The 10,690-nt window shown below is 48.1% G+C and overlaps 1 non-coding gene across 1 annotated transcript; it reads right to left on the reverse strand.

The window, feature by feature from the left end:
• Positions 1-559: 559 nt before the first annotated feature.
• Positions 560-634, reverse strand: Trnas-cga. Its single transcript has one exon. It is a non-coding gene; the product is annotated as a tRNA-Ser (tRNA).
• Positions 635-10,690: the final 10,056 nt, after the last annotated feature.

Raw genomic sequence — 10,690 nt, forward strand, 5'->3', positions numbered from 1 at the left:
GCGCCGACTACAATACTACGTTCCAACTCAAATCTTGATAACTTGCCACAGTAGCAGCAGTAACCGATCTAACAACTGAGCCAGACACTTGTTGTCTTATATAGGAGTTGCCGACCGCAGCGCCGTATTCTGCCTGTTTACATATCTCTGTATTTGAACATGCGCCCCTATACCAGTTTCTTTGGCGCTTCTGTGAAAAACATCGATGGATGTCAATGCAACTTCTCACACGTACACATCACCGGCAAGTATGTAAATGATTCGAGTTTAAGCTCTCTGTGACGGATAGAACGGGCAGCAGAGTGCATTAGTTCAAATGGTTCAAATGGCTCTCAGCACTATGGGACTTAACAGCTGAGGTCATCAGTCCCCTAGAACTTAGAACCACTTAAACCTAACTAACCTAAAGACATCACACACATCCATGCCCGAGGCAGGATTCGAACCTGCGACCGTAGCGGTCGCGCGGTTCCAGACTGAAGCGCTTAGAACCGCTCGGCCACCACGGTCGGCAGTGCATTAGTATTGTTGATGAAACTTCCTGACTGATTAAAACTGTGTACCGGACCGAGACTCGAACTCAGGACCTTTGCCTTTCGGGGGCAAGTGCTCTACCAACTGAGCTATCCAAGCACGACTCATGCCACGTCCTCACAGCTTTACCATTACCTCGTATTGTTGATGTTTTTTGGTGTCATCAGGTCTGGTAGGGAATATAGAACAGAGACAGGTGTTGAGTGATGACTGTGAACAACACGGGGATGCCACGTGCTTACGCGGTATAGCGTTATCAGCATCTGTAGAGTTTGAAAGAGGCCTGATTGTGACACTGCAGTTGGCCGAGTCGAGCAACATCCAGATTACTGGGGCATTCAGATATGACTGTGGCCAGATGATGGACTGCGTTGCAGTCTGATGGCAGGAACACTCCTCGTCAAGTTTCTGGTCGTGTACGCTTGACCACCACAAGGAAGGGTAGCTGTATTGTGCGTCAAGCACACTGTAATCCCTTCACATCTGAACCTACCATCCGACAGCAAACAACGCAACAGCATTCTCCACCATTCCTCACCACTGAACGGAGACTAGCAGCAACCGGTCTGGGGATTACCATCCAATCTACATCTATCTACATCCATACTCCGCAAGCCACCTGACGGTGTGTGGCGGAGGGTACCTTGAGTACCTCTATCGGTTCTCCCTTCTATTCCAGTCTCGCATTGTTCGTGGGAAGAAAGATTGTCGGTATGCCTCTGTGTGGGCTCCAATCTCTCTGATTTTATCCTCATGGTCTCTTCGCGAGATATACGTAGGAGGGAGCAATATACTGCTTGACTCTTCGGTGAAGGTATGTTCTCGAAACTTTGACAAAAGCCCGCACCGAGCTACTGAGCGTCTCTCCTGCAGAGTCTTCCACTGGAGTTTATCTATCATCTCCGTAACGCTTTCGCGATTACTAAGTGATCCTGTAACGAAGCGCGCTGCTCTCCGTTGGATCTTCTCTATATCTTCTATTAACCCTATCTGGTACGGATCCCACACTGCTGAGCAGTATTCAAGCAGTGGGCGAACAAGCGTACTGTAACCTACTTCCTTTGTTTTCGGATTGCATTTCCTTAGGATTCTTCCAATGAATCTCAGTGTGGCATCTGCTTTACCGACGATCAACATTATATGATCATTCCATTTTAAATCACTCCTAATGCGTACTCCCAGATAATTTATAGCATTAACTGCTTCCAGTTGCTGACCTGCTATTTTGTAGCTAAACGATAAAGGATCTATCTTTCTGTGTATTCGCAGCACGTTACACTTGTCTACATTGAGATTCAATTGCCATTCCCTGCACCACGCGTCAATTCGCTGCAGATCCTCCTGCATTTCAATACAATTTTCCATTGTTACAACCTCTCGATACACCACAGCATCATCCGCAAAAAGCCTCAGTGAACTTCCGATGTCATCCACAAGGTCATTTATGTATATTGTGAATAGCAACGGTCCTATGACACTCCCCTGCGGCACACCTGAAATCACTCTTACTTCGGAAGACTTCTCTCCATGGAGAATGACATGCTGCGTCCTGTTATCTAGGAACTCCTCAATCCAATCACACAATTGGTCTGATAGTCCATATGCTCTTACTTTGTTCATCAAACGACTGTGGGGAACTGTATCGAACGCCTTGCGGAAGTCAAGAAACACGGCATCTACCTGTGAACCCGTGTCTATGGCCCTCTGAGTCTCGTGGACGAATAGCGCGAGCTGGGTTTCACATGACCGTCTTTTTCGAAACCCATGCTGATTCCTACAGAGTAGATTTCTTGTTTCCAGAAAAGTCATTATACTCGAACACAATACGTGTTCCAAAATTCTACAACTGATCGACGTTAGAGATGTAGGTCTATAGTTCTGCACATCTGCTCGACGTCCCTTCTTGAAAACGGGGATGACCTCTGCCCTTTTCCAATCCTTTGGTACGCTACGCTCTTCTAGAGACCTACGGTACACCGCTGCAAGAAGGGAGGCAAGTTCCTTCGAGTACTCTGTGTAGAATTGAACTGGTATCCCATCAGGTCCAGAGGCCTCTCCTCTTTTGAGCGATTTTAATTGTTTCTCTATCCCTCTGTCGTCTATTTCGATATCTACCATTTTGTCATCTGTGCGACAATCTAGAGAAGGAACTACAGTGCAGTCTTCCTCTGTGAAACAGCTTTGGAAAAAGACATTTAGTATTTCGGCCTTTAGTCTGTCATCCTCTGTTTCAGTACCATTTTGGTCACAGAGTGTCTGGACATTTTGTTTTGACCCACCTACCGCTTTGACATAAGACCAAAATTTCTTAGGATTTTCTCCCAAGTCAGTACATAGAACTTTACTTTCGAATTCATCGAACGCCTCTCGCATAGCCCTCCTCACACTACATTTTGCTTCGCGTAATTTTTGTTTGTCTGCAAGGCTTTGGCTGTGTTTATGTTTGCTGTGAAGTTCCCTTTGCTTCCGCAGCAGTTTTGTAACTCGGTTGTTGTACCACGGTGGCTCTTTTCCATCTCTTACGATCTTGCTTGGCACATACTCATCTAACGCATTATGTACGACTGTTTTGAACTTTGTCCACTGATCCTCAACACTATCTGTACTTGAGACAAAACTTTTGTGTTGAGCCAACAGGTACTCTGAAATCTGCTTTTTGTCACTTTTTCTAAACAGAAAAATCTTCCTACCCTTTTTAATATTCCTATTTACGGCTGAAATCATCGATGCAGTAACCGCTTTATGATCGCTGATTCCCTGTTCTGTGTTAACTTTTTCAAATAGTTCGGGTCTGTTTGTCACCAGAAGGTCTAATATGTTATCGCCACGAGTCGGTTCTCTGTTTAACTGCTCAAGGTAGTTTTCAGATAAAGCACTTAAAAAAATGTGTAGGCTTCCGTCAACATCACATCGAAATGGATGCGATTTCTAGTGTTACTGTGACCAGTGATCACGGACTGCTGATGAATCGCGTTGCATTCTATTCAGCGATGAATCGCAGCTCACCCAAGTGTCCTGGATGACCATCGGCGGCGTGCAAGGCTACCATCTGGGAAGAGGTCTTGCTCCTCCAATGTTCTGGAGAAGCATAGCGGTGTTACGCTGGAACAGTGTGAGGAGTCGTCGGGTATGACGTCAACTCATGGCCGGTAGTGATTGAGTTGTAAATGCTAACAGGCAAGGGACACTGCGTGAAAAAAACCGCAGAGGGCAATGTGGGACGTACAACGAACTTTGTAATTAGCCTGTTTGTAGGTTGGCAGCGCTATACACTGTGTTAATGTCGCTGACAGCGTTCAGCGCCCTCTGCAAGGGATTCTGTGGTTGGACGGACTAGCAGTTAGCGAGTGGATAGGGATGTTTATGGACACGATATTCTTAGTGGACACTCTGTGTTGTTAGGACATACATTGTGAAGTGAGACGCAAGGAAATATATGAGGGTGGATGTATGGTTGATAATACACTACTGGCCATTAAAATTGCTACACCAAGAAGAAATGCAGATGATAAACGGGTATTCATTGGACAAATACATTATACTAGAACTGACATGTGATTAAATTTTCACGCAGTTTAGGTGCATAGATCCTGAGAAATCTGTATCCAGAACAACCACCTATGGCCGTAATAACGGCCTTGATACGCTTGGGCATCGAGTCAAACAGAGCTTGGATGGCGTGTACAGGTACAGCTGCCCATGCAGCTTCAACACGATACCACAGTTCATCAAGAGTAGTGACTGGCGTATTGTGATGTGCCAGTTGCTCGGCCACCATTCACCAGACGCTTTCAATTGGTGAGAGATTTGGAGAATTTGCTGGACAGGGCAGCAGTCGAACATTTTCTGTATCCAGAAAGGCCCGTACAGGACCTGCAACATGCGGTCGTGCATTATCCTGCTGAAATGTAGGGTTTCGCAGGGATCGAATGAAGGGTAGAGGCACGGATCGTAACACATCTGAAATGTAACGTCCACTGTTCAAAGTGCCGTCAATGCGAACAAGACGTACCGAGACGCGTAACCAATGGCACCCCATACCATCACGCCGGGTGATACGCCACTATGGCTTCCAATGTGCGTTCAGTGCGATGTCGCCAAACACAGATGCGACCATCATGATGCTGTAAACAGAACCCGGATTCATCCGAAAAAATGACGTTTTCCCATTCGTGCATCCAGGTTCGTCGTTGAGTACACCATCGCAGGCGCTCCTGTCTGTGATGCAGCGTCAAGGGTAACTGCAGCCATGGTCTCCGAGCTGATAGTCCATGCTGCTGCAAACGTCGTCGAACTATTCGTGTAGATGGTTGTCGTCTTGCAAACGTTCCCATCTGGTGACTCAGGGATCGAGACGTGGCTGCACGATCCGTTACAGCCACGCGGATAAGATGCCTGTCATCTCGACTGCTAGTGATATGAGGCCGTTGGGAACCAGCACGGCGTTCCGTATTACCCTCCTGAACCCACCGATTCCATATTCTGCTAACAGTCATTGGATCTCGACCAACGCGAGGAGCAATGTCGCGATACGATAAACCGCAATCGCGATGGGGTGCAATCCGACCTTTATCAAAGTCGGAAACGTGATGGTATGCATTTCTCCTCCTTACACGTGGCATCACAACAACGTTTCATCAGGCAACGCCGGTGAACTGCTGTTTCTGTATGAGAAATCGGTTGGAAGCTTTCCTCATGTCAGCACGTTATAGGTGTCGCCACCGGCGCCAACCTTGTGTGAATGCACTGAGAAGCCAATCAAAAATGGTTCAAATGGCTCTGAGCGCTATGGGACTTAACATCTGTGGTCATCAGTCCCCTAGAACTTAGAACTACTTAAACCTAACTAACCTAAGGACATCACAAACATCCATGCCCAAGGCAGGATTCGAACCTGCGACCGTAGCATTCGCGCGGTTCCGGACTGAGCGCCTAGAACCGCTAGACCACCGCGGCCGGCAGAAGCCAATCATTTGCATATCACAGCATATTCTTCCTGTCGGTTAAATTTCGCGTCTGTAGCACGTCATCTTCGTGGTGTAGCAATTCTAATGGCCAGTAGTGTATACGAGGTGCATTCAAGTTCTAAGGCCTCCGATTTTTTTTCTAATTAACTACTCACCCGAAATACACTCCTGGAAATGGAAAAAAGAACACATTGACACCGGTGTGTCAGACCCACCATACTTGCTCCGGACACTGCGAGAGGGCTGTACAAGCAATGATCACACGCACGGCACAGCGGACACACCAGGAACCGCGGTGTTGGCCGTCGAATGGCGCTAGCTACGCAGCATTTGTGCACCGCCGCCGTCAGTGTCAGCCAGTTTGCCGTGGCATACGGAGCTCCATCGCAGTCTTTAACACCGGTAGCATGCCACGACAGCGTGGACGTGAACCGTATGTGCAGTTGACGGACTTTGAGCGAGGGCGTATAGTGGGCATGCGGGAGGCCGGGTGGACGTACCGCCGAATTGCTCAACACGTGGGGCGTGAGGTCTCCACAGTACATCGATGTTGTCGCCAGTGGTCGGCGGAAGGTGCACGTGCCCGTCGACCTGGGACCGGACCGCAGCGACGCACGGATGCACGCCAAGACCGTAGGATACTACGCAGTGCCGTAGGGGACCGCACCGCCACTTCCCAGGAAATTAGGGACACTGTTGCTCCTGGGGTATCGGCGAGGACCATTCGCAACCGTCTCCATGAAGCTGGGCTACGGTCCCGCACACCGTTAGGCTGTCTTCCGCTCACGCCCCAACATCGTGCAGCCCGCCTCCAGTGGTGTCGCGACAGGCGTGAATGGAGGGACGAATGGAGACGTGTCGTCTTCAGCGATGAGAGTCGCTTCTGCCTTGGTGCCAATGATGGTCGTATGCGTGTTTGGCGCCGTGCAGGTGAGCGCCACAATCAGGACTGCATACGACCGAGGCACACAGGGCCAACACCCGGCATCATGGTGTGGGGAGCGATCTCCTACACTGGCCGTACACCACTGGTGATCGTCGAAGGGACACTGAATAGTGCACGGTACATCCAAACCGTCATCGAACCCATCGTTCTACCATTCCTAGACCGGCAAGGGAACTTGCTGTTCCAACAGGACAATGCACGTCCGCATGTATCCCGTGCCACCCAACGTGCTCTAGAAGGTGTAACTCAACTACTCTGGCCAGCAAGATCTCCGGATCTGTCCCCCATTGAGCATGTTTGGGACTGGATGAAGCGTCGTCTCACGCGGTCTGCACGTCCAGCACGAACGCTGGTCCAAATGAGGCGCCAGGTGGAAATGGCATGGCAAGCCGTTCCACAGGACTACATCCAGCATCTCTACGATCGTCTCCATGGGAGAATAGCAGCCTGCATTGCTGCGAAAGGTGGATATACACTGTACTAGTGCCGACATTGTGCATGCTCTGTTGCCTGTGTCTATGTGCCTGTGGTTCTGTCAGTGTGATCATGTGATGTATCTGACCCCAGGAATGTGTCAATAAAGTTTCCCCTTCCTGGGACAATGAATTCACGGTGTTCTTGTTTCAATTTCCAGGAGTGTAGATGAAACTGGCGTTACTTCTCGACGTAATCGCCCTGCAGACGTACATATTTTTCACAACGCTGACGCCATGATTCCATGGCAGCGGCGTAGGCTTCTTTAGGAGTCTGTTTTGACCATTGGAAAATCGCTGAGGCAATAGCAGCATGGCTGGTGAATGTGCGGCCACGGAGAGTGTCTTTCATTGTTGGAAAAAGCCAAAAGTCACTAGGAGCCAGGTCAGGTGAGTAGGGAGCATGAGGTATCGCTTCAAAGTTGTTATCACGAAGAAACTGTTGCGTAACGTTAGCTCGATGTGCGGGTGCGTTGTCTCGGTGAAACAGCACACGCGCAGGTCTTCCCGGACGTTTTTGTTGCAGTGCAGGAAGGAATTTGTTCTTCAAAACATTTTCGTAGGATGCACCTGTTACCGTAATGCCCTTTGGAACGCAATGGGTAAGGATTACGCCCTCGCTGTCCCAGAACATGGACACCATCATTTTATCAGCACTGGCGGTTACCCGAAATTTTTTTGGTGGCGGTTAATCTGTGTGCTTCCATTGAGCTGACTGGCGCTTTGTTTCTGGGTTGAAAAATGACATCCACGTCTCATCCATTGTCACAACCGACGACAAGAAAGTCCCATTCATGCTGTCGTTGCGCGTCAACATCGCTTGGCAACATGGCACATGCCATTTTAAGTATTTAAAACAGTTCTCATTCTCGTCGCTGGCGGTAAAATTCCATCTGCCGTGCGGTGCTGCCTACTCTGGGACGTATTGACAATGAACGCGGCCTCATTTTAAAACAATGCGCATGTTTCTATCTCTTTCCAGTCCGGAGAAAAAAAATCGGAGGCCTTAGAACTTGAATGCACCTCGTATTACCCGATCCCTCTCTCTATAACGTACCCCTGTTTTTCTCAGAATTTCGAACATCTTGCCCCGTTTTACACTGCCGAACGCTCTTTCCAGATCGAGAAATCCTATTGACGGCCTGTGTCAGGATATGTTTTCAGTGTTATTTGCGAGCTGCAGAGCTACAAGTAAATGTAATTAGTGATTGCTGGAATAAGTGCGGCCTTACACCGACGGCGTGCCGATGTGGAGTCAGTATCTGGCAGCAGGCAAGGACGGCTTGGAGGCGGGTAGCTGGGCTAATCGCCGCCAGAGTCACGCGTCACACTGGCGGAGGGGATTAGCGCCAAGGGAACGGCCACTGAGCCGCACGCAGGTCCGGCTGCCCGGCTATCCACACGTTCCCGGCCCCCTGCCTGCACCTTGCTCTCCAAGGACGGTACTGTTTCTCCAGTGATTGCCATTCCCGTCCTCGATGCTGTCTCTGTGCCGTTGACGGGACCTAATCTATTAACGAAAGGCACCAGAGAGGACGCACAACAGCAGAGCAAGAACGAAACTTGCAGTATGTAGAGAGTACTGCTGGTCTGAGGAAGTAGCGATGTTGAGGCGTAGCGCCGTATAAGGATCCTGCCTTGGAGGCGGTTGAGTGGGAGATGTGTCTTACAAGGGAACCTCCCCATCGCACCCCCTCAGATTTAGTTATAAGTTGGCAGAGTGGATAGGCCTTGAAAAATTGAACACAAATCAATCGAGAAAACAGGAAGAAGTTGTGTGGAACTATGAAAAAAATAAGCCAAAATACAGTGAGTAGTCCATGTGTGACATAGGCAACATCAAGGAACACGAGAGCTTGGGAGCTTCGTGGTCCTGTGGTCAGCGTGAGCAACTGCGAAACGAGAGGCCCTTGGTTCAAATCTTCCTTCGAGTGAAAATATATTTTCTTTATTTTCGCAAAGTTATGATCTGTCCATTCGTTCATTGACGTCTCTGTTCACTGTAATAAGTTTAGTGTCTGTGTTTTGCGACTACACTGCAAAACGGTGCGATTAGTAGACGAAAGGACGTGCTTCTCCAATGGGAACCGAAAACATTTGATCGCAAGGTCACAGGTCAAGCGATTCCTCCACAGGAAAACACGTCTGATATACAGGGTGATTCAAAAAGAATACCACAACTTTAGGAATTTAAAACTCTGCAACGACAAAAGGCAGAGCTAAGCACTATCTGTCGGCGAATTAAGGGAGCTATAAAGTTTCATTTAGTTGTACATTTGTTCGCTTGAGGCGCTGTTGACTAGTCGTCAGCGTCAGTTGATGCTAAGATGGCGACCGCTCAACAGAAAGCTTTTTGTGTTATTGAGTACGGCAGAAGTGAATCGACGACAGTTGTTCAGCGTGCATTTCGAACGAAGTATGGTGTTAAACCTCCTGATAGGTGGTGTATTAAACGTTGGTATAATCAGTGTACAGAGAATGGGTGTTTGTGCAAAGGGAAAAGTTCTGGACGGCCGAGAACGAGTGATGAAAATGTAGCACGCATCCAGCAAGCATTTGTTCGCAGCCCAGGAAAATCGACTCGCAGAGCTAGCAGAGAGCTGCAAATTCCACAATCAACTGTATGGAGAGTCCTACGAAAAAGGTTAGTTATGAAACCTTATCGTCTGAAATTGGTTCAAGCACTGTCTGCAGCTGATAAGATTAAAAGAATCGATTTCTGTGATTTTATCCTTGCTCAAATGGAAACAGATGAATCTTTCGTTTCAAAGATTGTGTTTAGTGATGAAGCAACTTTCCACACTAACGGGAAAGTCAACCGTCACAATGTCTGTATATGGGGCACTGAGAATCCGCGGGAAACAACTCAGTATGAACGTGACTCGCCTAAGGTGAATGTTTTCTGTGCCATTTCAGCCAATAAAGTTTTTTGTCCCTTTTTCTTCGAAGGTGCTACTGTAACTGGACTACAGTATCTGGAGATGTTAGAGAATTGGCTGTTCCCTCAGCTCGAACAAGAAGCACAACAATTCATATTTCAGCAGGATGGAGCGCCACCACATTGGCGCTTATCTGTCCGTAACTACCTGAACGTCAACTACCCGAGGCGATGGATCGGCCGCCAGGCAGCCCGTGACAGAGCACTTCATCACTGGCCTCCAAGAAGCCCTGATCTTACCCCCTGCGATTTTTTCTTATGGGGGTATGTTAAGGATATGGCGTTTCGGCCACCTCTCCCAGCCACCATTGATGATTTGAAACGAGAAATAACAGCAGCTATCCAAGCTGTTACGCCTGATATGCTACAGAGAGTGTGGAACGAGTTGGAGTATCGGGTTGATATTGCTCGTGTGTCTGGAGGGGGCCATATTGAACATCTCTGAACTTGTTTTTGAGTGAAAAAAACCTTTTTAAATACTCTTTGTAATGATGTATAACAGAAGGTTATATTATGTTTCTATCATTAAATACACATTTTTAAAGTTGTGGTATTCTTTTTGAATCACCCTGTATTCTATACGACACTGGTGACAGATAATAATTGTCTGAAAATAAAAAAATTGAACTCTTCACTCAAGGGAAGACTTGAACCCAGGACCTTTCGTTCCAGAGCTGCTCACGCTAACCACGGGACCACTGAGCTTGCACTTTCCTTGATGTTGCCTATCTTGCACATGGGGTACTCAAATGGTTCAAATGGCTCTGAGCACTATGGGACTTAACAGCTGTGGTCATCAGTCCCCTAGAACTTAGAACTACTTAAACCTAAC

This window comes from Schistocerca piceifrons, chromosome 8 (assembly GCF_021461385.2).
Source record: "Schistocerca piceifrons isolate TAMUIC-IGC-003096 chromosome 8, iqSchPice1.1, whole genome shotgun sequence".
NCBI lineage: Eukaryota > Metazoa > Arthropoda > Insecta > Orthoptera > Acrididae > Schistocerca > Schistocerca piceifrons.